The sequence below is a fragment of the Desmodus rotundus genome, chromosome 1, assembly GCF_022682495.2.
Source record: "Desmodus rotundus isolate HL8 chromosome 1, HLdesRot8A.1, whole genome shotgun sequence".
NCBI classification, from domain to species: domain Eukaryota; kingdom Metazoa; phylum Chordata; class Mammalia; order Chiroptera; family Phyllostomidae; genus Desmodus; species Desmodus rotundus.
The window spans coordinates 147,224,355-147,252,042 of record NC_071387.1 but is presented as its reverse complement, the minus strand read 5'-3'; the positions used below and the strand labels follow the sequence as shown (position 1 = coordinate 147,252,042).

At 39.0% G+C, this 27,688-nt stretch overlaps 1 pseudogene; it reads right to left on the bottom strand.

Moving 5' to 3' along the window:
• Positions 1-210: 210 nt before the first annotated feature.
• LOC112307218 (small ribosomal subunit protein uS5 pseudogene) lies at positions 211-25,057 on the bottom strand (annotated as a pseudogene).
• Positions 25,058-27,688: the final 2,631 nt, after the last annotated feature.

Here is a 27,688-nt window from a genome sequence, read left to right as displayed (position 1 = left end):
TTCCTGGGTGTCACTTTTACACCAATTTGTTTACTCTTGGGGAAAGTGTTTAAAGGCAAGCAGATCTTTCATGGAAATTTCAGCAGCTGAAAGGATGAGTCTGAATATGATGCCCAACAAAGGTAAAAGCCTAGTATAGCATACACTGTACCTGTGGGGACACTTAGGTGCTGCACTCTTTTTTTTTTTTTTAACAGGCTTAATTCTCTTTATCTTCCTTGTACAAAAATTATGTGGTGGCCACAGCTGGAGCCTGGGTCCTCTGCACAGAAACTCTGGTGTGAGTCTTTGCAAGATGGTCGGTGAGTTCCTGGTAGGGAGACTTGGTGAGCAGTCTCTTTCCAGAGGTTGGGGGTGAGATAGCTGTAGGTCTTAGAGATGGCAGCAAAGGTGGCCTCGGCAAAGTTGCCCAGGGTAGCAGTGCAGCCCCTGGCTGAGCTGTAGCAGTCGTCGGTACCAGCCATCAGCAGCAGCTTTTTGGGCACATGGGCGGAGACATGCCAGTGCCCCTGGGTGCTGGGGTGAGGCGCACCAGCACAGAGCTGCAGCGCCCGGTCACCTTACAAGGGATGGTGTGAGGCTTGCTGATCTTGTTCCCCCAGTAGCCTTGCCGCACAGGGACAATGGAGAGCTTGGCCAGGATGTTGGCCCCACGGATGGCAGTGGCTACTTCCTTTGAGCACTTAACACCCAGACCAACATGACTATTGTAGTCTCCAATGGCAACAAATGCCTTGAACCGGGTCCTCTGGCCTGCACGTGTCTGCTTTTTGCACAGGCATAATCTTCAAAACTTCGTCCTTGAGGGATGCCCCCAAGAAAAAGTCAATGACCTCAGATTCCTTGATGGACAGAGAAAAGAGATAGATTTCCTCCAAGGACTTGATTTTCATGTCCTTGACCAGGCGGCCCAACTTAGTGACGGGGATCCACTCCTTATCTTCGGCCTTGCCTCTGCGAGCTCTGTGGCCTCAACCCCGACCGTGACCCCGGATGCCGCTGCCAAATCCTCCTCGGAAGCCACCGAAGCCTCCCATTCCAGGGCCCCTAGAGTCTTTGCGAGATGGTCGGTGAATTCCTGGTAGGGAGACTTGGTGAGCAGTCTCTTTCCAGAGGTCAGGGGTGAGATAGCTGGCACCCCCCAAGCACTGGCATCATCCGCCATTTGGTGTTCCTTGGGAAAAGAAGCAGATGCTGCACTCTTAAAACTGGGGTACTTTGGAAGGTCATCTAGGTATCACAGAAAATCATCAACCCTTGATCCCAGACTTCTTTTACTCTCAGGTACCTGTCATTAGAAAACAGAATTCCTCTCTGGTAGAAGATTTGGTCTAAGTCTCAAATTATTTCTCAAACATAAATTTCCAAATCAATATTACAGCATATAATAAAAGACTATATGTCATAAAAAGACAATAGTCAAAACCAATATAAACCACAGACAACAGAAACAAAATCCATATTTATGAATGATCAGATATGGAAAATAATACAGTCATAGTTACTATTTTCAATGAGATATAAACTGAATAATAAGCAGATGAAAAAAGTAAAATGTGACACTGAAGACTGAAGAATAACTAGAGTTATCAAACTAAAAAATTGCAATTAACTCAGTAGCTAAGTTTAATACCACTAAATAGAAAATAAATAAACTAGAAGATAGATCAGAAGAAGCCAGCTGGAATGCCGTGTGTGGAGATAAAAATACGGGACATACATCAGACAGAATAAGAGACATTAAAAGCCATGATCTATCATATTCATACACTGATCTGAGTTCCAGAAGATGAGAGAAGACAAATGAGGCAGAAGCAATGTTTGAAGAAACTGACATCTGAACTCAGATTGATGAAAGAAAACAACCTATTCAATAGGCCTAAAAAAGTGCTCATAAAATGACTAAAAACAAACCCATATGTAGCTACATCACAGCAAAGCTGCAGAAAATAAGATGAGAAAATCTTAAATGCAGCAGAGAAATAGATTAAATTCGTAGAAGCAACACAAAGTGACATTTGACTTCTCCATAGCAATATTAGAAGTCATAAATAAGTATAAATATTTCTTCAAGAAAACATAATTGAATTGAAACATTTACTAAATACCATAAAACCATCCTACAAAAAAAATACAGGTGCAGATGGCTTCTCCAGCAAGTTCTATCAAAGATATTTTTAAAAATCTAATCTTACACAAAGTTTTCTATGGAATAAAGAAAAAGTGATAAATCTCTCCTTTCTTCTCTTATGCAGCTAGCATAACCTTGTTACCAAAATTTTAAAAAGGCAGACAAAAGAACACAAATACAGAGCAGCTTCAGTCATAAAGACAGATGCAAATATAACTCACAAAGTTGATATAATAGCCATAAAACTTTACACATCAGTTAACATAGCATAAGGATCTATAAATCAAAACAGTAAAAATTAAAAAAAATCAGTGTTATTGTCTTGGTAATTTAAAATACACTTACAAATTGAGGAGGACATTGATAATACAATTATCTGGCTTGATTACAAAAATAAATAAAATCTGTGTTCCATAAACTCTCTGGAACATTAACAAAAAGAACATACACAAAATACAGCATCTATTGTATGGGAGTCTTAATACACTCTGAAACAGACTCCTAGAGCATCTTATTTTTTGCTATAATTCAACTAAAGTAAAAGAGAATAAGAGGAATTAGAATGAATCTACTTACCACTAAAAGAAATAAATAATCGAATAAATGAAATCAATTAATAAAGACTGCCACAGCACACAAACTCTAGTATGTTTGCCAAAGGACCAAAACATACATAAATAAAGCATAGACACAAAAATAATATTATGAATGTGTAAAGTACAAAAAAGCATGTATACAGAGGCTTTTCTTAAATATATGAAAATAAGTATATAAAAATTATACCATTTGAACTATATAATTATGTGAGTGATTTTCCAGGAAAATATTTAAATTTAATTATTTTATTTTAACACTTAGATCATATGTATAAGCTTTAAAAACCCACTTAAATTTAAAGCTAGATGGACACGCATCCTAAACTGATTAGAAAATCATAAAAATAGAGAGAGAGGGAGAGAGAATATGGTTCCCAAGCCTAGGTTCAACTGAGCAATATTATATAACTCTTTTTTAATTTAATCTTTACTGTATTTTTTTTCCATTACCATTTAGTCTCCATATACCCTTCTCCCCCCAGCAATCACCACACTGTTGTCCAATTCCACGAGGTCTTTCTCCTTTTTGCTCCATCCTTCCACCCACTCGCTTCCTCCATCCCCCACTAGTTGTCATCTGCTCTCCCTCTATGAGCCCATCCCCATTTTCATTGTTAGTTCAGTTTGTTCATTAGATTCCACATGTGAGTGAAGTCATATGGTATGTGTCTTTCTCTGACTGGCTTATTCCACTTAGCATACTCTTCTCCAGGTCAACCCATACCGTTGCAAAGGGTAAAACTTTCTTCTTTTTTTACAGTTGAGTACTATTCCATTGTGTCAATGTCCCACAGTTGTTTTATCTACTCACCTATTGATGGACACTTGGGCTGCCTCCATATCTTGGCTATTGTCAATAACGCTGCAAAGAACATAGGGGTGCTTATGTTCTTGCGAATTAGTGTTCTGGGTTCCTTTGAATATATTGCCAGAAGTGGGATAGCTGGGTCAAAAAGCTGGTCCATTATTAATTTTTTGATGTATCTCCAGACTGCTTTCCACAATGGCTACACTAGTCTGCCTTCTCACCAACAATGCAAAAAGGTTCCCCTTCCCCCACATCCTCATCAGCACTTGTTTGTTGATCTATTGATGATAGTCATTCTGACAGGTGTGAGATGGTATCTCATTGTGGTTTTAATGTGTGTTTCTCTGATGATTAGTGACATTGAGTATCCTTTCATATGTCTACTGGTCATCTCTATGTCCTCTTTGGAGAAGTGTCTATTCAGGTCCTCTGCCCATTTTTTAATTTGGTTGTTTGGGTTTTTTGGTGTTCAGTTTTGTAAGTACTTCATAAATTTTGGATATTAAGCCCTTATCAGATGTGTTGCTGAATATGTTCTCCCATTTTGTGGGTTGTCTTTTTATTTCATTGATGATTTGCTTTGCTGTACAAAAGCTTTTTAGTTTGATGTAGCCCCATTTGTTTATTTTTTTTCTTTTGTTTCCCTTGCCTGGGAAGATATTTCTAATAAACTATTGCTATGAGCAATGTTTGAAATTTTTCTGCCTATATTTTCTTCTAGGATTTTTATGGTTTTGTGTCTAACATTTAAGTCTTTGGTCCATTTTGAATTTATTCTTATGTGTGGTGTAAAAATATGGTCTAGTTTCATTTTTCTGCACTATCTGTCTGATTTTCCCAACACCATTTATTGAATAAACTATCTTCAGTCTGTTGTATGTGCTTGTTTCACCAAATATTAACTGACTATAAATGTGTGGGTTTATTTCTGGGCTCTCTATTCTGATCCATTGATCTACATGTCTGTGTTTATGTCATACTGTTTTGATTACTATGGCCTTATAGTATAGTTTGACATTAGGTCATGTGATTCCTCCTTGTTCTTGTTTCTCAGGATCACTATTGCTATGTGGGGCCTTTTGTGGTTCCACATAAATTTTTGAAATATTTGTTCTAGTTCTGTGAAATACATCGTTGGAATCTTGATAGGAATTGCATTGAATCTACAGATTGTTTTGGGTAGTATGGACATTAATGATGTTAATTCTTCCTATCCGTGAACACATTATGTGTATCCACTTATTTGTATCTTCTTCAATTTCTTTCTTCAGTGTCTTATAATTTTCTGAGTACAGATCTTTTATATATTTAGTTAGGTTTATTCCTAGGTATTTTATTCTGTTTGTGGGTGGGATTGTTTTCTTAATTTCCCTTTCTGTTAGTTTGTTATTGGCATATAAAAATGCAATTGACATGTGGATATTAGTTCTGTGTCCTGCTACTTTACTGAATTCCTTTATCAGTTCTAGGAGTTTATTGGTGGAATCTTTGGGGTTTTCTATGAATAGTACCATGTCATCTGCCAAAAAAGACAGTTTTACTTCTTCCTTTCCAATTTGGATGCCTTTTATTTCTTCTTCTTGTCTAATTGTTGTGGCCAGGACTTCTAGTACTGTGTTGAATTAATAGAAGTGAAAGCAGATATCCCTATCTTCTTCCCAATCTTAAGGGTAACACTTGTGGTTTTTGCCTGTTGAGTATGACGCGGGCAGTGGTTTGTCATATAAGGCTTTTATTATGTTTAGGTATGCTTCTACTGATCTCACTTTGCTGAGAGTTTTTATTAAAAACGTGTGCTGGATTTTATCATTTATTGATTTTCAAATGTTGTACTAACTTTGCATTTCCAGAATAAATCCCACTTGATTATGGTGTATGATCTTTTTGATGCATTGCTATATTTGGTTTGCTTATATTTTGTTGAGGATTTTAGCATCTATGTTCATCAGGGATATTAGCCTATAATTTTCTTTCTTTGTAGTGTCTTTACCTGGTTTTTGAATTAGGATGATGCTGGCCGAATAAAATGAGTTTGGGAGCCTATATGTAAGCTCTTAATGGTGATGTCTTGGGGAAAAAGTCTATCATGCCCAGCTGATTATGTGAAACATGAAAGCCTTAGGTTAAACAGAATTGCCAGACTTCTCAGAGTGTTTAAAATGCCAATGTAAGTGTGACTTCTCATGAGGGGCATTGGGCAAGCATTGAAGCCATTAACTAATGCATCCTAAAAATAGTATATATTGAATACATACTATGTCCTCAAGCTAGACAGTTTCATAATCATTTTGGATAAAGAAACAAGCACAATAAAGAGAGACTCTTAAAGAACTTATAACCTTACAGTGGAAATGATAAACAAGCAAATAAATTATTACATAATGTAAGGCAAGTATTTTTAATTGTTAGCAATACAAAACATGAGTAAAAGGACACAAAGAGCAATGAACGAGGTGCTATTGTCAATAAGGTGGTCAGAAAATATTTCTCTAAGGAGGCATTTGAGCACAGATCTATATAAAGTGGTGAAGGAGGCCCAGAAATATCTGGGTGTAGAACAGCCCATAGGAAGGGATATATCAAATCTAAAGCATGGATGGCAGAAGGATGCTTGGCGTGTTTGAGGAGCAACAAGGCCAGTTTGGCAAGACTGAAAAAAGAGCGAGGGTAGCAAGAGTTTTAGGACTGACAGCTGTCAGGGTAGAGGGAGGTTGAAGGGCTAGATTAAAGGAGGTGAAGGGATTAAGCAAAAACCAAACAATGGGAGACCCCCAAGTCCTGGAATTATCTTCTGGAAGGCAAGCCCCTTGTAGTACAGGCTTCCTCCACAGATGAATAATCTAGGAACCCATCTGTTTCAGTGTACCAGCTGGCGTGGTTGTGAGAGGCTGCATATGGCTACAGTGAATTTTTTTGAAGACTCTTTCAACATAATTGCCCATTTCATGATAGGTGATCTAGGAGCGTACCTGCCGCCAGCATACTGTGTTCAGCAGTTTTTGACCAAGAACATCATGACCCCCGTGCCCCACCTTTCCTATTCATCTGATCTCACCTGCAGTGATTCTTTTTTGTTTCCCCAGATGAAAAAAGTCCTCAAAGGGAAACGTTTTGCCCATGTAGAAAAGGTGAAGCAAGCAAAGAAACAAAAAATGGCAGAAGCACTAAAAAGCATCAAAATCAAGGAGTTCAAAAACTGTTTTGAGCAGTGAAAAAAAAGTCTCTCTAGGTGTATTGCATCAAATAGAGAGTACTTTGAAAGTGACTGAAGTATAAACGTGTAAGAATAAATACACAATTTTTTATAGATAAATTCTGGGGGGTTTTTGTGGTCCCATACAGATACACTTGTCTGCACCTGTGTGTTTACAAAACCCTTATGAAGTGTTTATAAAACACACAGACGCAGACAACAGGGTAGTGACAACCAGAGGGAAAAAGGGCTGGGGAGGTGGAGGTGGGCAAAGGCGGGGGGAATGAGGACAGAAAGACATTGTTTTGGGCACTGGGTACACGGTACAGTGGACAGTTAATGTTTCATTGAGTTGTGCACTGGAAAGCTGTATGGTTTTGTGAACCAGTGTCACCCTAATCATTCAATAATAGAAAAAGAGACAATGTATAGGACATTTTAAAAAAGTCATTTTAGGAAATGAGGCTGGAGAAGTTGTCAGGGGTCAGATCATGTAGAACCTTGCAAAACTTGGATTTTTTCTAAAATGATTACAACCCCTGACCCCAAGGAGTGACAAGATATTTTCCATTTTAAAAGGGTTACTCTGAGTGCTCCAGCTGATAGACTGTCAGGAAGAAAGGATGGATACAGACAGATGACTTACCAGGCTACTGCAGCACCAGGCAAGAAGAAATCACGGTGGCTTGACCTAGGGAGTAGTAGTAGAGGAACTGCAAATACTGGAGTATCTCTATTTTGAGGGCATTTTCGATTGAATTTGCTAATGGATTGGATGTGAATTATGCAACAAAGAAAGAAACCAAGGATGACTGTAAGGCTTTAGCGAACAAACTTATCATTTAAATGAGTGGAACAATCCTATTAAAATCAAGAACATAAATAGGAAGATAGCATTCATAATCATTCACCATTATAGTGGAAGTTTTGGCCAAGGCAATAAGGAAGGGAAAACAAGAAAATCATTAAATTTGGAAAATGATGAGATGTAATTATATTTTTTACACTTGATATGATATCTAGCTAGGAAATCCAAAGAAAAAATTGAATAAAACTAAGAAAACTAATAAGAATATCTAGTAGGGGAACTGAATATAAGATAAAAATTCCAATTAACAGCTTTCCTTTACAGCAGCAACACAGTTAAAAAATATAAATGAATAAACTATAGAAAAATGTGCAAAACCCTTATGAAGACAATATTTACATGTATTGATATGGAAAGGTTTCTAGCATTTATCAAGTGAAAAAAATTAGGAATATTTACAACAGGACAGTTAGCATAATCCCTTTAAAAGTACCTACACAAATTCTTTATGGGTGTATATATATGTGTGTGTATATATATATATATATATATATATATATATATACACACACAACTACATATGTTTTTATATATAGTTATAGTTAGAGCTATAGCAAAAATTTAACATGGTAAACTGTTGATGGTAAAGGATGGGGAGAAACTACTACTCAGGGAAAGGTGTTTTCCTAATTTGCACATGTAAGTAAGTATTGTTTATAATAGCATTATAAAACTTAGGATCAGAAAAAAACAAAAAAAAATTTTTTCTCGATTTTGTAATCTTTGTTCTTTTTTAATTAATTTATTTCTTTTTATTCAGTTACAAGTGTCTGCATTTTCTCCCTTTCCCTCCACCCCACCCCAGCCAGTCCCACCTCCCTCCCCCACCTCTACCCTCCCCCTTGATTTTGTCCTTGTGTCCTTTATAGTAGTTCCTATAGACCCCTCTCCCCACTATCCCCTCCCCACTCCCCTGTGGCTATTGTTACATTGTTCTTAATTTCAATGTCTCTGGTTATATTTTGTTTCCTTTTTTCTTCTGTTGATTATGTTCCAGTTAAAGGTGAGATCATATGGTATTTGTCCCTCACCGTCTGGCTTATTTCACTTAGCATAATGCTCTCCAGTTCCATCCATGCTGTTGCAAAGGGTATAAGCTCCTCCTTTCTCTCTGCTGCGTAGCATTTTATCCAAAAGTGCAACCAATGTTCACAATAATAGCCGGCATAATCATTTACATTTATTAAATACCAGATAATGCACTTAAGAACTTGACATATATTACTTCATGCATTCCCCATTAGGACAGCTGTTTCTATGACATTGGTATGACAATTGTCCTCCCCCATTTCACAGGTGATAAGTTAAGACAGAGGAAAAATGCACTTTGGTCAAGTTCACGTGGCATGAAAGTGGCAGCCAGGCTTGGACTGGAAAGAGCTGACTCAGAAGCCCACGCTCCCACCCACTATGCTATACAAACTTTAAATTTAAAAACTTTCTTTCGCATCATACATACACTACAAAAATGGACTGTATTAAAAGAAACAGGGATTAAAAACAAAGGTCATGCTGAAGTGAAAAAAATAAAGTGTAAGCAAATATGATAGATGACGAAGGATTAAAATTTCTTCCCTCATGACATAAGTTCAACTTTCCTATTAGAAATCACTCTTGTTCTACAGCCTTTCTGGGAAGAGGGTTACTGGTGCTTTTTAAAAATTTTGTATTCTTTGCTTTTTTCCATATTTTTTAGTTTTTATACTATTTATGCAATTCATTTTTTTAAATTTTTATTGTTATTCAATTACAGTTGTATGCCTTTTCTCCCCATCCCTCCACCCCACCCCAGCTGAACCCACCTCCCTCCCCACCTCTACCCTCCCCCTTGATTTTGTCCGTGTGTCCTTTATAGTAGTTCCTGTAATTCCCTCTCCTCACTGTCCCCTCCCCACTCCACCCTGACCATTGTTAGATTGTTCTTAACTTCAATGTCTCTGGTTATATTTTGTTTATGCAATTTATTTTATAGTGAAACTGTTACAGAGTGTTCTGAGGACAGGCTTATCAAGTCTATCAGATATAAATTACCAACTTTCAGATACGAGAGTAAAAGATGGCACATCACAATGCAACATTATGAATATAACAATCACTAATGGGTCTGATTGTGCTTCAGCTTCACCCATATCAACTGTGTTTGCATTAATGGTCTCAAATATATTAGTAAGTAGAGAAAATCCTGATAGGATGCCAGATAAATCAGCTTTTACAACATGTTATTGCATTCTTGTCTTGAACACTAAAATTTGATGTAAATGCCAGGGTTATAATCCATATATTCAACATAATATATAGCTAAAGCAAACTTCTCTGTACAGAATGATTTGCTTGAAGTTATTAGATAATAAATGCACTAAAGATTTGAATAAGAGATCATATACTTGTTTGTTATGACCCTTCACATAACAAACAATTACCATAAAATTCTTCCTGTCTCAATAGAAATAAAAAGTAGGTTGCAGGATCAAACTGTAAGGATCAGATGCTCTTAAAAATAGCAGAAACTCTCAAAATATCAAGACCAAAGATGCTCCATATAATTCCTGGTAGATTAGCATGCTCTTATAAATTGCCTAGTTACCCAGAGGGGGAAGTAGACTGAAATTACCCAGAAAAATATCATTTGCACATGCTAGTCTGGAAAAGTCTAAGGATGACCCTCATTTTATTATTTTTATTTCTTTGATTAATTAATATGGATATTCCTCTGAAATCTGAATCCAAGCTGATTAAATAGTAAGAATTATTACTTCCACTATTACTAAAATATGACCTGAAGCGATCAAACTATTTTACACTGTGAATTTTGTCTCTTTATAATTAGAATCTGATGGACAAGTTTTCATTTTCATTGGGAGGTAAGATTTCCCTACAGTCACAAAGTGCTAGCTCTGGGCTTCATGGGTGGATCTGGGGTTGATGGATAGACTTCACGGAATTGTAAAATCACCTGCAAGTGTGAATTTGTTTGCACATGCAATTATTTTTGGTGAGAGTCTATAGCATTCAGCAGGTTAGAGTAGCTCTGTGATCTCCATCCCCCAGCCCCAGAAAAAACTTAAGAAACACTGGGCGAAAACCTGTGATTTTATCAACCAGCTAAGAACTTCAGAGAAACTACTTCATTCTTGCCTTCTTCCGGAAAGCCCATGTGTTAGGCTGATAGTGAAGAGTTGGTGTGAAGATTAGGAAAGACAAATAGAAAAATAAATTGAAACTTACATCATGCCAAATGCCTTTAGAGAGGCTTACGTGGTTAAGTGTAGGCCATAGCTTTAGGTCACAGTTATAAACAATTTAAGATAATTAGAATAAATGATTAGAAAACAGAGCATTTGTGTATTTGTAGAATCTGGCTTCTAATCACTCGGAGACACGTGGATGACATGAAGAGACACGTTAAGGAGGAGATGGTATTCTGCGTGTGCAGTTCTGTCATATAAAAATGGCTTCTAGGAGGAGACTGTAAGTTTTTCAAGGCCTTATGGGTGAGCTCATGATTTAAGGTCAAACCTTGTCAGCTGAAGGGTCTCCAGTCTCTGGGGATCTGTAGAGAACCACCCACAGATGGCTGGGAGTCCTGAGAGAGGATGCCTTGCTTCTCTTTCTTATTCTGCACCTGCTGCCCTGGCAACGGGAACAACCCTTCTGTGCTGCACTCCCATTCTTGAGTTGAATTTCCCACCTTGAGCTCTAAGACAGTAAAGATAAAATAAGCCAGTGTTGTCTAGCTTGGTGGCACTATCGCCGAGAGCTGTTTCACGGGGACTAGATCAAACGGTTCTGTCTGGTAGAGAAATGACCCCTGACACCTGGCCTCAGAAGTCCAGGCTGGGTTCTGGAGAGTGGTTTTGGTTTCTAAGTCCTCAGTTCCCCAGGATGCACCTCTGATATGGATCCCCTTCCTTTGCTCTTTTTTCTCAGATACCCCTACACAAGCTGACCCCACCTGTGAAGGAATGGAAGGAGTCAGGTTGGCTTTTGCACAAAGGAAGCTTCATATTAGCCTGTGCAAGTGCAAACTGAAGAAATAAAAGTCTAGTGAAGCAGAGGGTGAGAGACACTACCATAATTAGCTCTGCAGCTCTGTGGGCTGTTTTCTTGCTTTTATATAAAAAATTGGATAATCTTGGGAATGGAGAACTGGAATCTAATTCCACAAATTCTACATTGAAATAATAATAACTGTAAAGTGCATATTAATAATAAAAGCTGGTGACAGAAATCAGGAAAATGCAATATGTAGAAGGGCAAGCAAATGCAATGATAAATGATTTAGTACATTGGAGTGGACACTTTTCTCTATCAGCTCTTTCTGTTTTCCTCTAATTTGGCTTAGCTGGTTTGCCGAGATATATGAGCTTTGGTGAGTCTTAGTGCACACTGTGTCAGATTAGGGGAGTGAACGAGGCACCTTGGGAAGCATCAGGAAGTGCTGGAGGTGGGGTCAGAAGGAAGTGCCATTTCAGGTGTTTTGGCACAAATGAGGGGGGAGCTCCTTGCAAAGGACATAACATTGCCCCAGAAAGAAACAATGGTCATACAGCTTCTGAAGAGAGGAGAAGACAGGTTTTCCACTTAAAGGAGCAATAACTTAAATATAAGTTGACTCGAAACTTCTGCATCTAGGCCCAAGTGCCTGAATTAGCTACAATTTATATAACTTAACTAAGTCTGACTTTAATGTAAATGTTAACAGGAGATGAAATTCTTTTTCCTTCTCTACGGAAAAACCCCTTAATCACTATTCAGGAAATATTGTTTCCTTGGGGAAAATAAGACAATTTTTATCTAAGAGGACAAAGGATATTAAAAAATTTGTTCTCTGCTTCATTAAGCAAAATTACATTTTAAGAAAAATGCCACTATAAAACAATGAGCACTAGGTTCTAAATCTATTCTATAAATCTATCTCAAAATTACGGGTCAGCCACTACTTTTCTGTGGCCCTGGTCCCTTAAAAGTTGAGATAATTTTTCCCTTGATATGAAATGTCAATGACATTGCCCACCCTCAAACTGAAACTCAAAAAAAATGCCATCAAAGATAGTTCCATGAGCTGGAAGAGACTCAAGATTATGAAGAATGGAGGAGGGCAGCAAATAGACCTAGAGATGCCCTTATGGGAAAGTCTGCCTAGAAAAGCCTCATTGAGACAGAAAGAGGGAAGAGTACTCCTGTAGCATCTCACTATCAGTAACCCAGGGGGCAGGAGAAAGGCTGATTGGAAGTGGAATTCTCCCATTATCTTAATTGTAACTGAATAAAAATAAATTAATTAATTAATTATAAATAAATAAATAAATAAATGGAACATAAAAACATTAATGATAAAAAAAAAGAGTATGGGATGTGATATATAAAGTATCCTCAGGGGAAACTACAGAACTTTATCTACAGCGGGGCTGCTGGTGGGAACTGGAAATGAGAGGGATGCATAATATTATGTACGTTTCATAGGAATCAGCAAAATCTGGTGCTACTCTAGTATTATTACCTTGATTCTTTTGCAATATAAGAAGCATGTGTAAAGTGTGATTTAGTTCATTCTTTCACACACCAGTCTGTGCTCCCCCAGACCCAGGAGTTAGCTTCTCATGTGGCATAGAACAGTAAATGTGACTTGCGAAAGAAGTGACATGGGTAATGTAGAGGTAGAAATAGAGCTAGAAGCTTTTTAGTTTGATATAGTCCCAGTCGTTTATTTTTGCCTTTACTTCTTTTGCCTTTGGGGTCAATACATAATATCCTAAGACCAAGGTCTCTAAATTTAGTACCTGTTTTCTTGTATGTAATTTATTGTTTCAGATCTTATATTTAGGTCGTTTATCCATGTTGAGTTCATTTTTGTACATGGGGACAAACAGAAGTTTCGTTCGTTTGCATGTGGCTTTCCAATTTTATTCCCAGCATCACGATTAAAGAGGCTTTCTTTTCTCCATTGTATGTTTTTGGCTCCTATGTCAAAAATTATTTGCCCATACACAGGTGAATTGATTTCTGGGAACTCAATTCTGTTCCATTGGTCTGTGTGTCTGCTTTTCTGGGTGGTGGGCACACAAAGCAATATACAGATGATGTATCATAGAAATGTACAGTTGAAACTTATATAATCTTATTGACTAATGTCACCCCAATAAACTTAATTAAAAAAAAACTCTAATAGCTACAAGCAGGACTGCCCAACAACAAGCCCATTCTGGTCCAGAAAACAAAACAAACAAAACAAAACAGATAACCTTGTAACCATGTAGTTCTGGCAGTTTGTAGATAGGTAGCAGCTGCCATTGACCCAAGTCTGATTTTCCCAGGCAGCTTGTCCCGAGAAAACATCATGTAGACCTCTCTTGAAAACAGATGCTCTTTCCCCTGAACCCCCAGGCACTCAGTCCAAGCCTCACAGCACAGTGAGACATGAGGTAGAGCACTGACCGAATGCACTAGTCGTGTGTGGCTGTGGAGCACTCGAACGTGGCTGGACTGAACTGAAACGTGCCATAGCTGAAAGCACACATTGCTCAAAGACTTAGCACAAAAAGATAGGGTGTAAAATAGCTCATTCATAATTTTTATGTCACTTATATATTATAAAGTTATGGAATACAGAGTAAAATGTTATTAAAATTTGTATTTTTTAAATGGGACTACTAGGAAATCTGAAACTACGCATGTGGTTCATATTTGCGGCTCACCCTCCATTTTTTTTTCCATCCTTTTTTTTTCTAATTTTTTTTATTGTCATTCAAGTACAGTTGTCTCCATTTTCCCACCACCAATTTCCCCTGCCCTACCCACGCCCACCTCCCACCCTCAATTTTCCCCCCCTTTGGCTTTGTCCATGGGTCCTTTATACATATTCCTTGACTACCCTCCTCTTTCTTCCCCCTGTTATCCCCCCTCCACATTAGAAATGGAGGGTCGCCCTCCAGTTCTAACAGACAGCAACGCTCCAGGGGCCCAAAGAACATTTCCTCTTGATGGTCAGAGCAGCCCTGCCTTCTCCAGTTCCTCTAGGGAAGATTCGGTATGCTTTGCTTTGTTGAAATCTTCTCCAGTGCCTGACAGAGCTGAGCACAGGGTGGGCAGTCAGCAAACCAGTGCTGATTGCCTAAGAGCCATATACCGCATGTGAGATGTTCATGCTTTGTGTGACTGGGTCGTGGAGGACCAGACATTTGGTCCAACGTTATTCTGGGTGTGTCTGGTAGAGTGATTTTGGACGAGAGTGACAACTGAATTGGTAGACTTCATAAAGCAGACTGCTCTAGCTAATGTGAGTGGATCTCATCCAATCAGTTAAAGTAGAACAAAAGTGCTGAGTAAGAGGGACACTGGTATTTGCTAGGTGTCAGAGTTGGACTGAGACATTGGCTCTTCTTCGGTTTCAGGCCTGCCAACTTTGGGATTAAAACTTACACCATTAGCTGTCCTGATTCTCAGGCCTTTTAACTCAGGCTGAAACTACATGATCAGCTTTTCTGAGTCTCCAGCTTGCCAACAGCTGATCTTAGGACATTTCAACCTCCATAATCATATAAGCCAATTACTTATAATCTATCAATCAATCAAACTGTATATATTTATATATATATATATGTGTGCGTGTGTATACACACATGTATAAATACATACACATATTTTCTATAAGTTCTGTTTCTCTGTAGAACTCTGACTAATACAACATGTGTAATATTGGGTCATTTTATAAAAGAATCGTCCACAATATCACAAATTTAAAAATTAGTAAATAAGAGGACAGTTTTCTGAATATATTTTAGAAATGGTTCTATGACTGGCTACTTTGGAGATTCAGAATGAGTAACACAGAAAAGTTGCTCATTCTGAATCTCAGTGTTCTCCTTGTAAAAACAGTACCTCCCTCCAGGGATGGCATGGGAGTTACAGGAGATGGTGGCAAAGAACGTGCATGGTCCCTCAAAAGCTGTTTATGATGTCTACTTAAAAATCATTTTGTCCTTGCTCCTTTCTCTAAAACATACCGCAAATCTAATGGTTGACACAAGGAAAATACTATATTCTCATTAAAAAACTCATATACTGAATTAGGTTTTGAAATGATAGGTAGAATCCACCTGACGTGCTTATGTCCCTGAGGGCACTTGCACCTCTCATCATTGAGGGTAGTATGCTTCCTGGGACTAGAAGGTAAAGTCACATGACTTACAGAGCACAGAGGCAGCTGGGGCCCTTGGGGTGCGTGCTCCCATTTGTGGGCGTCACTTGTGTGGGCAGCTCCGTGCGAGGGAAGGCTATTAGCAACCTTAGCCCAGCTCTCAATTCCAGGTCCGTGGGTAGCAGCACCCTTCACATCTCCCTGACGAGGCCAACTCCTCACGGTCTGTTTTTTTTTTTAAAAACAGTTTTATCTTAAAATCTTTAATGCTCCAAAATAATAACCTAGAGTATTTTTTCTAGGTTTGGCAGGAGGACTGCAACCATGGTGGACACAGATACATTGAGGAGAGGGCCTATCCCTGGGCTGGCAATAGGGAAGAAGTTACTCCCCTATTTTCTTTCTTGTTGCTGTAGTTCACAGTTTTCTGACAGAAGCACCAGAAATCAATATGTTAAATATATATTTAAATCTATGTTTCATGAAATTCTGCTTTATATAAAGCGACCAGTTGATTTCTATAGTTCACGTCGTGTTTTACACTTGTACAAACTAAGTGCTACAAAAAGGAAAGCTCAGAAGTACAGGGATAAGGGCTCATGGAAGGATGCCAATAAAAAGCATGCATTACAATTTATACACAGAAAATGCCACAGAATAAGTATTGTTAACGATCATGTCTCAAGTATGAAGAAAGTGCATAAAGTTAAAGAAATGAGGAAAAGTATAGGCAACTTCAAGCTCTTGGGAAAAGATGAACTATTTCCAACTCTAAAGGTAGAGTGGATCATTAAGGCACATTTAGCTGGGAGCTTAAAATAATCACCTAATTGGAAGGATGTTGTCTAGTCCACAAATAAGGTTCACGTACACTTCCTAATTGAACTATACTATACAGCTGCAGGGTACAGAATGTTCTAGCCATGCCCTTAAGAGAGAAGCAGCTCAGGCAGCCTTGCTTACCTGTGGGTCAGACTCAGGGTGAGTGAGGGGATCTGACTGAGCACCCTGGCCTCAGCTCATGCCCTGCGTGCACGTTTTGGACAACAGCCCCTTTGTTGCGAAGGCTCTCCCGGAAGTTTTGAACTCCTCTGCTAGAGGAAAGGGTCAATGCACAGTCGGTAAGGTGATGGTCCAGTTGGCCATTTTATTGTTTCATCACTTAGTAGTTTAGCAAATAGAATCACTTTTCACTAAAAGCAAGATTTCCCATATGAGATAAAGCTTGAAAACTGAAATTTCTGTATTTGATACACAAAGGTTTTTAATCTGACTAGAAATAGTGAGACTTGTCTCGTTGGGACAGGGAGAGGCCCGTATTGGCCCCTGAGGAAGAGCTGGGTTGCAGAGATGTCAAGACTAGAATGCCAGTTGAAGAGGACAACCCAGTACCTAGTGTGGGAAGGAGAGAGAGCTCTTTGCCATACAGGAGTGAGTCTTTCCGTCATGGGTTATGAATATTTAAATTAAAAAATAAATAACAGCTTTCTCAGTTCTAATCCTGTGAGGTGCAGGAGTTGATCTCTTTTTATACAAGATCACTGGCCTGATTTTTGTACTGTCTCTGAACATTGAATTTCTCAGGCTTCTTGAGACAAGATGTGTGCCTACACACACACCCCACCACACACACATCAAACCCGTCTTTAGACCACTTAACCTCATTCAAAGCTTTTTCCTTTTTCATCTTCCAGTCAATGTACTTGCCAAGGGCCAGATCAGACCCAAAGAAAAGAAGAAAAAGTGAGGGTTCGGACAGGTTAAGAAGCACAAGTAAGTGGCCAGGTCTGGACCCAGTGGTTCTGCCTCCAAGTCAAAAGCAATGTAATCACACTGTCTCCTTTCCATTCACTTATACAATATTATTCTTCTGTCTTTTTCAGAGTCTCTTTTAAAATATTTTTTTAAACTTCCAAGAGGGGAATGATACTGAAGAATCATAACGTTTTAGTATTATAGAGAAACTGGAAATTATCTATGCCAATCCCTCTCTTTATAAATAAGAGGGCAAGAGCCCAGAAAGGTCAGATCATTTTTTTAAAGTCAGAGCTAGTTGGTAGACATGCCGAAAATAGGACCCAGCCGTTCTTTCCATTACAATAAGCTTCCTGTATCAAAGCTATTATTCAGGATGACCAGAAAAGTATTGATAAGTATACTTTTCAAAAGATAAGTTTCAGCCACATTGTAAGCACTTCTCGGGTCTTACAGAATTTAATTTTAAATCAAGCCTATGTAACAGTTGCCACTCTTTTTGCAGTTTTACAGGTAGAGAAACTGCAGCACAGTGAAGTAAATTTTACAAGATCATTCGGCTGGCCTGTATCAGAGCCAGGATTCAGCCTCAGGCAGTCTGGCCCAGAAAGCCATGTTCTTCTTACCCACTCTGCTAAATTGACTCTCTTGAAAAATGTCGGTAAGTCTTATATAAACTTTGGAAGTCACATAACATTTCTGTGTTTGAACTGCAATTTTCTTTAATGAACCAAAATATTAAATTTCTAGTGGCTGATCTTTAGATATCATTCTCCCTCTTCAGAGTCAAGGCTATTAAATTTGTACTTTTGCAGGATGGACTACGAAGAAAACTAGTTGAGCCATCAATAGCAGAAGTCTGCTTTCTCGCACAGATATGTTTTGAAAATGCTGTAATGAGAAAAGGCTGGTTCAGGGGAAGTGGGTAAGCATGGGAACAAAGTGCGGTTGGAAAATACAGATCCACATTAGCAAGATGCTGATGCTGGGAATTATAAATTGAGACATAGATCCCTTTAGTTTTAGGGTATATATTGCTGAAGCCCCACACTGAGATTTCTTTTCATGGAAGCCATGTCACCATGAGGATTTAAATGTATAACAAAGCAGTGCACAGCACTCTGGGCTTGTTTTGAACCAGGCTCCCTAGTTTTCCCAGGCAAGGTTTACAGCTGCACAGTTTATTAGTGGCCCACTGAGGCAATCAGCACCATGGGCCTCCCTCTCGCAGGCCCCTCTTGAATGGCAACTGCCCTGCCCAGTCAGGCCTGATGGAAAGCTGGGGAGCATGAAGTGCTGGTGCCTGGGTGTCACGAGGGAACTGAGCACGTCCCGTTCTGTGAAGTGACCCATGTCGATTTGCTATTCACAGGGATTGGACTGTTTAGTAAATGTAGACAACATTTGACAGTTCACAGGGGGTTATCTTCCTACTCTCCCCCACAACCTCATGATTAGTCATACATTGAAGTAATAGTAATCATCAGAGAGAATTCTACCTCAACTACAAACATTTCTTAGGAGGCAGGTGCAGAAACATTGTACATCCTGTTCCCATAATTTCAGTCATGTTCTAGTCCTCTCTGCTTTGTGGGCACTCTGATTAGCACTTTGTAGGAAAGGTTCACTCTGAGGCCAGCACACAGTATCCTGATGATGAGATCAGCCTGCCTGCTTGCTGCACCGTGTCCCCAGGGCCTGTGTGAAGGGATGGAGTGGGCAGTAGGGCTAACACAAACTGAGGTCTGAACCTGGAGTGCCGGGTGGTCTGTGAGCCTTGCTACATGCATTGTTCATAGAAGGACAGATATTCCAGGTCCTTGCTCTTCTCGTGAAAGGCAGAGGTCCCTGTGTCATCTTTCCAGACAACTGAATGTCTTGAAAACTACTCCTTTCTCCAAAGAAAATAAAATTCTCTCATCTCTGAGCTCAGCAAATCTGTACATGTAGTTTTAAATCAGGATGTTGGAAATCAGGATCTCTGATTTCTCTAGAGATCTTTGGAGAGTAGATTTCTGAAGGGGGCTCTTCAAATGTTAACAAAACACCTGAGAGTGTGTTATTATTAGTTTACACCCCTTCATATAATCATAAACATATAATCATCACATGTTTATATTGGAACTGTTCAAAAATAAATCACAGTTTACACGATCACACTGGGAAAATCAAGGGCCCAGGGTACTGAGCAGTCATGCACCTATGCCACATGGTCCAGTAGGGAAACAATTCTACTGCCCCCTCCCTTCTGCTCTCCCATTTCAGTGGGTACGCTTGGAGCAGACTTGTGGCTCACCTTACTCCATGCAAACACTGTAAGCACAGACAGAGGGGAGGGGTGCCAGTTTTACATTTGCAAACAAAAGCCACCTTCATCTATCTCCTCGAACACGCAGCTTAAGGGGAGACTTCGGACTGGAGGAGGAAGGCAGATGAGACAAAGAAGGAACAGGAATTCCCCTAAAATACTCTCAAGAAAAAAGGCAGTTAAAGGCACCAAGACAGAGTACTTTTCTTTCATTTATTCAATCATTGTAGAAAATATGTAATACATTGTACTATGTCCCAGGCACTGTGATGGGTACTGGGATACAGCAGAGGGCAAGATACTCAAGGGTTTTGCTCTTAAAGAACTTATACTACAATGAGGAATAACATTTGATATCTGCACATATAAATTTATATACCTACAAATACCTACAGATACTTATTAGTATACCGTGATCTAAGTAAAGATCAGACTGACAAGAAGGGGTAAAACCACCCTAACTGGTGTGGCTCAGTTGGCTGGTCATCTTCCCACAAAGTGAAAGGTCGTCATTTCAATTCCCAGTCAGGGCGCCTGGGTTGAGGGTTTGGTCCCCAGTTTGGGCGTGTAGGAAAGGCAACCAACTGATCAATGTGTTTCTCTCCTCTTTCTTCTTCCCTTCCCCTCTCTCTAAAAATAAATAAATAAATATTTTAAAAATATTCTTTTAAAAGGAGGGGGAAAACAGGAGTAAAACCATGAAACAGCCTGGAAGAAGAATACTACAGACAAAGACAATGAAATAAAGACAATGAGGCTGAGTTACAGAGTTATTTTAAGATTAGGTCAGAGAGATACTCTATTTCATAGACCAGGAAAAGGCTTTGGGGTTTAATTCTAAGTGTGAGGTGAAGTTGTTAGTAGGGGAGGGATATAGTCAAATTTGCTTACAGAAAGATCATCTGCTCTGATCTATATAGACCAGAGAAATATAGAAAGATTACAGCTGCTCTGTGGAGAATGGGTTATTGAGGGACTAGAGAGGAAGGTGGAAGACAGGGAGCTCTTGTATAGTTTAGACAAAAGATGGTGGTATCTTGGAGTAGGGTAGTGGAAATAAAGGTAGAGTAAAAAGACAAATTTAGGATAACTTTTGAGAAAGAAATGAAAACACTTGATGAATTTATGTGGGGTGGAAGGAAAAAAAGAATGAAAAGAATGGCATCTAGATTGTTTTTTCTTCTAAAACTTTGAATGACTTTTGAATCACAGTTGGAGGCCCATCGAAACCCTGGTTTTACTACCTCCTAAATTGCTATGTATCCTCATGGCCTCCAAATGCTCAATTTATGCCTCCATCATCTCTGATTTGACTGTCAAAATAACTCCAAACTGCCTCCAATCTCAGTGTTCTGAAACCACTCTCCCGCTGCTATGGTCATCTTTTCAAAATGAAAATCTGATCATTGTACAATGGTTCCCCTCTGCCTACGAGGTAAAATCCAAATTCCCTACAGACACAAAGAAGGCCTCTCCTGACCTGGCTCATGCCTGCCTGAGCATCTCTCTTATCTCATCCTGTGTTTCTTTCTCACCTCTACCCCTGCACATCCTTCATTAAGGCCACAGCAAGCTTATTACACTTCCCAGGAGACACCTTGCTCTCTTTCTATTGCTGACTTACTTAAAAAGCCCTTCTTAACTCCTGACCCACCTGGAAAAGTCCCCTTTTCTTTCATGAACCACTGAATTTCTCTATACCCTTCAGTCAAATTTTTGGCATTGCATCTTTTGTGTGGCTCTGACACAACATTACACTGCACTTGTGAGGTCTTGTTCACATACCCTCCTCCTCCTCCTTGGATTGCTTGAGGGCAGGCACAGACAGGGGCTGGGTGTTTTCCTCTGTATAACCACGTGCCTTTCACAGTGCCTGGTATGTACCAGATGATCAATAGATAATAATTAAACAATGAAGTGAACAGCCTCGAATTTTTCCATCAAGCATTCATCTAGCTCCTGCATAAATATCTTTACTGTGAACTCAATATACCCACTGCATTTTTTGTCCATCTCTCTTTGTCCACTGGTCACTGGGCCTCCTTGTTTTTCTAGTTTTCCACATATTAATTAAATGCCTGAATTAAAGAAGTCAACAAACTAGATAGGATCTCTGTTGTTCTATATTCTAATGTGAAAGAGAGACAGGGTGACAACAATTAAACAGGGAAATTAAGTGTGGTAAGTCCTATAAAGAAAAATATATAGGTTGAGTCAATAAAGACAACAGTAGTTCTTAAATTGGGGATCCAGTGTTGGGAAGAGTAGGGAAAGAAGGTTCCAGACAGAAAGGATCATTACTCCAAGGCTCTTAGGTAGAAATGCGCCCCCTCTGGGATAGTCAAGGAATGGAAATGCTATGTTGCTAGAGAATCCGGAGCCATAGAGAGGGTGGTAGAGAGTGGGCTTAAAAGGATGGGCAGGAGCTGGATCGCAGAGAGTACAGAGGGCATGGGATGGGTTTGGATTTTATTCTAAGCACATGGAATGAAGTGGAGGACTGTAATCAGGATAGTAGCATGAGCTGTATTACATGTTTAAAAGGGCACTTTGGCTGCTGTGAAGAGACTGCATTATGGGAAAGTGAAGAGTAGTAGTAATGCAGATAGAAGTGAATGAATGCTAATGTTTTCTGGAGGCAGAGCAAACAACAACAGAGATGGGAAGCCTGGGGGGATCCTTTTAGATACTCAAATCAGCTTTTTGCCAAGTCATATCCATTTCTTATTGACAATGTGTTTCGCTCTTGGCCCTGGTAGCTTTCTTTAGTGAGGGTGCCTAGACCAGACACAGTTCATGCAATGTCTACATTGAGCAGACTGTTCTGTCCCTCAGCCTAGAAAAATTCCTCTGTTGTGCAGCCATGATCACATTAGCTTTTCCGAAAGCCACAGGACCTTATGCATATCCACTAAGCTCTTAGTCAACACAGAGAATAAGCTATACTTACACCATTGATTTATTAAAGCTAAGAGCGGGACTTTACTTTTACCTATAGTAAATTATTCTCATTAAATTCACCCCATCACGCAGAAGCTCTCTCTGCTCTGTCCATCTTTTTAACTTTACTTTCCCCTCCCCATCTGCCCCCTAAGTCTCTATGAATTAATCATTACCTTCATTAAACAGCAAGAGGCCCAGAAGGGTCAACAATGGTTTAATTTAAGACTAGGTATTCTTTAGAGAGAAAAAGAGACTATTTAGAGTTTTAATTTAAAAACAGAAAGAATTTACTTTGATCTTGCTATTGGTGAATTAAAGTATTTTTACATTTTATAAGTCATTTGAATATCAACATCTCCTCTTTCAACTGGGGAGTTAAGCTAAGGAAGGAATGGATGTGCTAGTGTGAAACACAGCTGGGGAAATCAGGGTGTAAAAAAGGCAGTGTTAGAACTTTGCTAAAGATACTTCTCAATTTTGACCATTTAGCTTTGTTTTTTAATGAGTGCAGATACCCATGGACATGACTATTAGAATAACGCGGGTCTGCGACACATGCCAGAGAGAAATGTGCCAGGCCTTCCAATCACCGTTGGAGACTTTCGGCATTCCCTCTGTTCTAGGGTTTCCACCTTTACTGCAGAACTGTCTATAGAGGAGCAAGATCTTTAAATGCCACACTTTCCGGGCACCTCTTCAGGGGGTCCTTCCGTCTCTCTCCTTTAACTCTGCACCACCACCCCTATCCTCCAACCAAGTAAGAAGAACAGGGCAAACTTAAAGCAAATGGTCTCCCCAACTTTAGAGCTCTATATTTGGCAACCTACCCCTGGAAACAAACCACTTTTAAAGGTGGAAGAAAAATAAACTCTTATTGATTTACCAGAATGAGTAAATCCAAATACATAAATTCATCAGATAACTTAGGGTTTAGTTTTGGTAAAGCCAAACCTATATATATGTGTATATAGATAGTCACCAAGCAAAATGAACACATTTCATTTGAGTGTTTTTTTTAAATTAGAGTTTCAGGAGGTTACAATGTACAAGAATGACCACTGGCAATACAGGGCAGAGAATAACAATTTTAAGGCATGAATATGATTTTTAAAAAGGCTTAATCTAAATACTATATTAAAATACAGGAAAAAACACTATAAGTGAAAAGGACCTAATATATATTAGGACTGCTTACTTTTCTCTGAGTTATTTACTGTGATAGCTTCTTTGTAAACCCATTCTGCAGGTGGTGGGAGCTGCTTCAACTCACCCTGCTCTACCAAAGAGTTCTGAAGAACACCTTTCTGCAGAAATTGGATGACTTATACAGGGGCGTATGTTAGACAGAGCTGCTCTGATATTAGTTTTAAAATGAAAACTCTTTGTCATTTCAGAGAAGCTGCTACCTGCTCCCTACAATGTCAAGATCAATATAGTAACTATTGCTAATTTGCACATATCCAGTATTCAGGTATTACATTTGGAAGATTTTTGTCCTCATGTAGAAACATTTAAAGGTCTTTTAGAATACATTTCCTTATTTAAAAAGGAAAAAATAGAGGGGAAATACTAATCTATTTTTACATTTTCCATCTTTTTGTATTGCTTTTCAATAAGATGAAGCCTCTTCTAAATAGTCTATTATAAAATATATTGCAATATATTTTCAGGGTTTCATTTTTTCCAGAAGTGTTTCACTAGACAAAAATGTTTTTGTCAGTGAGTCTCAGAATAAAAGGTCCATAAACTTGGTAATTAAGTAAAAACAATGTGCACTGTCAAGTTCCTCTTGCTGAGCGTCTGCACGCACACTTTCCACATGATCTTGTTGATGAAGTGCTCACACACGCATTTGTTTATGAAATAAAGCTCCTTAGAGTGCCGAGACACACAGATTAATTGCATAATAAGGATTCAATAAAGATTTAATAAACATCCAACAATCTAATACAGCCATGAAACTTTCTGAAAAATAGTTATAAAAGATTCATAACCTGTAAAAAGCCCATGGTATAAATAGGGTAGCAATGGAATAGCTATAATGAGAAGAGATAAAAATAAAGACAGATCTCCTCCTCCTCTTAAAGTAACATTTTCAAAACCTTTCCAGCAAATGAGAAAAACCACATTGTCATTGTTTATTTCTGTGAGTTTTATGTGAGCAGGCCGGATAAAAGCTTCTTTCATTTACGAGAGCTCACCTTGCCTGTCTCTGCCTCTGTCCTGCCCAGGTAGGAAGCCGGCTCCTGTCTTACTGTGGGCTTCACCAGGTGCTCTGCTCCTCTCATCAGACACACATTTCCATAAGGCAGCCTCATGTCCTATCTGATTATTAATTCCAGACCTTCCTTATTTAGGGGTTCAATACATTAGGAAAAATATCAAGGCTCAGATGAAATGGAAGGCAGTCATTGGGTTTTGCTGAGGGGGGATGGGGAAAAAAGAAAAAGACACTTCCACTTTACTTTTTGAGCAAAAATTGAAAGGATCTTATTGACCACCCAAGGTGTGCAGAAAGGTTATTCAAGAAGTGCTGTCCTGCAAAGAGAGCTCTTTGGGATGAAAGCAGTTTTTAACAAGCCAGGGGAAAGACTCTGCTCATGAAAGAGATGCCTGTGACAGCGAAGCTGCTTGCTGCAGTAGGGGTGAGGGTCAGGAAACTCTCCGGAGACTGGTAGCCCTGCCTTGCCCACTTCTCCCTTCACTCCGAGCCCTTCCTGTGTGGCCATCCACACACTTCACCATATTGTCTCGCCATCCTTCTTTCTCTCCCCACTCTCCATCTCACACACAGATGCACACGGTACAGTGGAAACACACCAAACTTTTCCAGGATGAGTGTGATCTGACTATCGAGCTCTAATAAAAATGAATAATAATTTAGGGTGAATTTCATAGGGTGTCTACTTGCATACACTACTGATTTTTATTCTTTAGTTCTGCTCTTCTCTGTTAGCTAAGTAGAAAAGAAATCCTCAAAGGGGATAAAACTAAGGGCCTCATTGCCCTCTTCCCTCCATGTGGGATCTATCTTATATAATATCATTTCCTGTTGTAACAGAAAACAAAGAAGGAAAATATTCATGCAGATAAGAAGCCACCTATTCCAGTATCTGGAGAATAGTGGGTATTTCCTCTCCTGAGGAAGTTCCCTGTTGCCCCATCTGTGGGAAGATCTAGAAAGAAATTCTCTATCTATAAGCTTCTATCTTACCTGAGGGGGTGCCTTCAGATCTATTTCTCTTCATTCTGTTTTATTACTATATTTTTCTTGTCTTGATTTTTGTTGTGTATGTTTGGTAACCCAATTCAGAGTATAAATAAATAAATGCTAATAAAATTTTATTCTTAAAGTATTATAAGAAACAGAAAAACTATATAAACCACAAACAAATGATATTATTCTACTTTTCTACTTAAATGTAATAAAATAAACTCAGTTAAGAAAAAATAAAGGAATCAATACTTTAAAGGAAATATAAAGAAAAAAACCACAAAATGGCCAATGAGCACAATACAACTGTGAGAGGACACCAAATATAACAGTGACCAGTGGAATGTACATGTTACTGGATCTAATGCACAGTTCTATTCTTTTTAAGAGTTTTTTGAGTGTTATCAATGAAAAGACATAATGAAGTAATTTGTTTTTTAAGTAACAGTGTAGAAAGAAACAAATAACTGCTTAGTACTGTGTTATGCCACACAATATGCTATATACATAAATGTATATATATCATTAATATATATTCATTTCCTTTAAAATATTTTACTATATATTTTCTTGAATCCTTAAAACAACCTTGCAAAGTAGGCAGCACTACTTTCATTTTACAAATATGTAAACTGAGACTCCAAGATGTTAAATAATTTTGTCAAAGCTATACATTTAATAAATAGTATAGAAAGAACCTCATCAAGATCTCTCCGTGTTTCCTAAGTCTTTGAACCTTCCACTAAGCCATGGTGACTTTGTGTTAGTCAAGATCAGGGTTATAAAATCAAATGTCTAGAAAGGGCAAGCAGATACTAAGATTGGGAGAAGCACGTGGGTTCTAATGAAGTAGGCACCATGACTCAGCGTTGAAGAAAGGCCTGTGGTGAGCCAAGAGCACCTTCCCCTCTTCTACAAGGAATCAGTGCTACCAGGGGTCCCACTGACTGCTACCAGGATGCGGTGTGGAACCAGCATTACAGGATCTTTCATTTATACAGACAGTTAGAAATCAATGCTTTTCATGTGTGTGAAATCATTCTATTTTTAAATATTGGTGCTAATGTGGCCTGCCAATCAAACCACATCAGCATCCTGGGCACCATCTGGCCTCGATATGTCCTTAAAACCTTAAAGCCAGAGCTGACTTGCTTAGGGAATCGCAGCCTACTCAGCACTATGGGTCAGAGGTAAATGGTGTCTGGAAAGCTGGAGAGAAGTAGTCAGCTCCTTGCAGTTTGTGCAAGGCTGAGACTCAGGCAGTAGTAGCAACTCAGTCGCACCAATGTGGCTCTAAGTGTGGCCCAAAATAAACCATGGAACAGCTCACTCTGAATCTTGCTTGCACATTTCACAGACTCTTGCCTGTATTCCTTCAAAGGCTGTAGACTTCATTATATCACTTACAGGATCCAATTACTAGCCATCTCCAGAATGCCATTTTCATCAGACTTACTGAGATGGCCCTGTACACTCTACCTGTTCATATTATCAGCTGACATTTCCATCCAAGTACTGGAAATATATCTAATTTTGTTCAGACACTTCAAAGCAGGTATAGCGGCCTTTCATTTCTAAATTTCTGGTATCAGAGAACCTTTGAAAATAAGTTCAACATTAAGTGAGAAAGCTCTCTGGTCCTCAATGGAGGAGACACTTCCAATCTTTCTGAGACCCTATGCGGGTGGGCTTAGAAACCCCAAAAGATGCCAGACATAAAGAAGCTCTGCCAAGT